This window comes from Strix aluco, chromosome 2 (assembly GCF_031877795.1).
Source record: "Strix aluco isolate bStrAlu1 chromosome 2, bStrAlu1.hap1, whole genome shotgun sequence".
NCBI lineage: Eukaryota > Metazoa > Chordata > Aves > Strigiformes > Strigidae > Strix > Strix aluco.
This window is the reverse complement of record NC_133932.1, coordinates 53,462,639-53,465,501: the sequence shown is the minus strand read 5'-3', so window position 1 is coordinate 53,465,501 and position 2,863 is coordinate 53,462,639.

The following is a 2,863-nucleotide window of genomic DNA, read 5'->3' as shown; positions in this document are numbered from 1 at the left end:
AAAAGAAGATTTAGACACAGATGACTGTGCATACTGGTTCCATATCACCTGTCTTCTGTACGAGTGCTAAATCTGAAATCTGCCTGACATTCGCCACCCCTATTATTCTGTATATTAGTGTTCTTCTCATTTAATCAGGGAGTTGACCAAGAAGCATATGGAAAAAGCTTTTCTGACAATTTGTGGGTGACAGAATTTGGAAGGATGCTGTGGAAGAATATAATCAGTTTTGTTAGCATTGTCTCAAAAGACTTCTCAGACACTGAGATACATATACCCATTGTGTACACTCCTTCAGTGCTTTCAAGCTGTCATTATTTGGTCTTAACTGGAAATGTAAACAGGGAAATATATGCTTGTTAGGTTTTCTGATTATCATAACTCATCTGTATGTGTTTTTTCTTTGTAATCACTTGAAGCTGATGCTTGAAGTCAAGTTTAGAACTGCTGCAAGTGACAGCAACCTAAATATAGCCTCACTTTCAATTACTTAGAAATTACTACTGGTAAAATATTATATCAGTTTTCTTACCAGTAGTATTGACTTTAATTTCAGCCCTCAGAGTGTGCATTTGATTTGGAATTTATTCTCAGCTACATATCTAAGATATCTGCAACTTAGCAACAGCTGAGATGTTTACTGGTGTGTTATTCCTACTACAGGTAAAAATAGAGAAACTATGCAAAATTCCATAGTCATTGCAATAGTAAATGGTAAATTTCCTCATCTCTATAAAACCTGAAGAGCAAAAATTTGAAGAGAACTGAAAATGATATGAATATAATTGCTTAGCCAAATATTTTACTACTGAGGAGCTGAAATTTGCCTCCTGATGTTAACACTTAAATAAGAGCACCCAACTTTCAAATATGTTAACTTCAGTAAGTCTAAAGATACCAAATGCATCTGAAGCTACATAACTATAACAGAGGCATCTAAACTTTACTTGTAAAATGTTGATCTAATATGTATAAAATAAAGGGGTTTTAAAATAAAGTAAGGTCTGAAAAAAATCCTCTCTTCTCTACTTATATTTGAGCTAGTTCGGTGTGTGATGCCTCTAAGAGTCCAAGTGACGTCTGCTTGCCCATTCCTTGGTGGAGCTGGCCCAGCCCTAGCTGGGACCCCTCTGCAGCTCCAGTTTGAGCTCACCTGAACTAAGGAGTAAGAAATGCACAGACATGTGGGGGGAGGGGAGAAAGAATTGAAGGTCTCTGGGCAGCCAGAGGCTCCAGAGCCTGTGCTTGCTGGTGGTGGCTGATCCCAGCACTGAAAGCTGGCTAGTAGAGCACATCCCTGCCCACATGGGGAGCTGTGCATGTGTTTGAGGGAAAGTAACATTTGGGGTCATGCAAATGAAAGGAAAAATGGGGAGGGAGTCTTCTCAGGGAGTGCAGTGATAGGATGAGGGGTAATGGTTTTAAACTGAAAGAGAGCAGATTTAGATTAGACATAAGGAAGAAATTCTTTACTGTGAGGGTGGCAAGGCACTGGAACAGGTTGTCCAGAGAGGTTGTGGCTGCCCCCTCCCTGGCAGTGTTCAAGGCCAGGTTGGACGGGGCTCTGAACAACCTGGTCTGGTGAAAGGTGTCTCTGCCCATGGCAGGTGGGTTGGAACTAGACCTTTAAGTCTCCTTCCAAACCAAACTATCCTAAGATTCTGTGATTCTATGGTATGATGTTGCTTGTGCATCAAGCTAGGCCAAGGAGCGGTGATCCAGAGAAAGGGTCAAGAAGAAGTGCTGACACAGATAAAATATGAGTGGAGGGTGGGTCCTCCCAGCACAGAGAGTGTGAAGTATTGTTGGGACTAATGCATGCAATTGATTTTTGTAATATAAACACTGTCTTTATTTCTGTTCTTCCAAAATCCTAATTTTATTTTTTAGTGGCTTTTCGTGTTGACAATTTTAAATGGTGTTTTTTGATTCATAACACAGCTTTTAAAATTAATTGCTTTGAAATGAAACAACAGATCTGAAGATGGCTGGCATGACTAATTACATTATTTGATTGTTTCCATTTGTCATTCCCTTTTTCTGTTACTGCACAGTAAGTGGAAAGACCATATATCGTTGAATTATTTATCTTTAAAGTTCAGCGAACGTACTAAGTTTTGGGGATGTTATGGCAATGGGATATGTGGTATAGGTAGGCAATTTAAAGAAAAATTATTTTCATTCCTTTACATTCCTGTATAGTTTGCAGTTAATCAGTATCATCTGCCTACCATTTTGAACTGTCTCATTTAAGGGTCTTGTCTCTTAAATAGAAAATGAGTGTGGAATATTAGGATAGTGTTTTGTGAGTCCAGCTATATGTTTTCAGATATATGTTTGACTGCTTTCTACAGTTTCTGATAATTTTGGAGGCCCATGAGTTTAAGAGTCTGTGCATTTGCTGAAGGCTTTTCATGCAGGCTTGTGTTTGCTACTGGTTCTTTGTCAGAATGCAGGACTGAGTAGACACCTTATGCCTTTCAGTGACCCTGGCATGTACAGAACAACTGTATTGGCATGGTGGCAGGTATGGCACTGGACCTACAAGACACAGAATCATAGGAATGTTGGCTGGAAGAGACCTCTGGAGGTCATCTACCCAAACTTCTCACTCAGAATGGGACTGTCCTCCCCCACTCAATCAGCTATACGTTTGTCTACCTGAGCTCTGAACAATTCTAAAGGTGGAGATCCCACAGTCTCTCCCAAAGCATGGAATAGGCAACCTGTTCCAGTGCTGCACTACTCTTCTTGTGAACAGCTTTTCTTTTTCACATGCAACCTGAACCCCCCAAGCCTAAATCTACTGTCCCCGGTATGTAATAATGCAATTTGTATTTGTAGTATCAGGTATTTATAATAG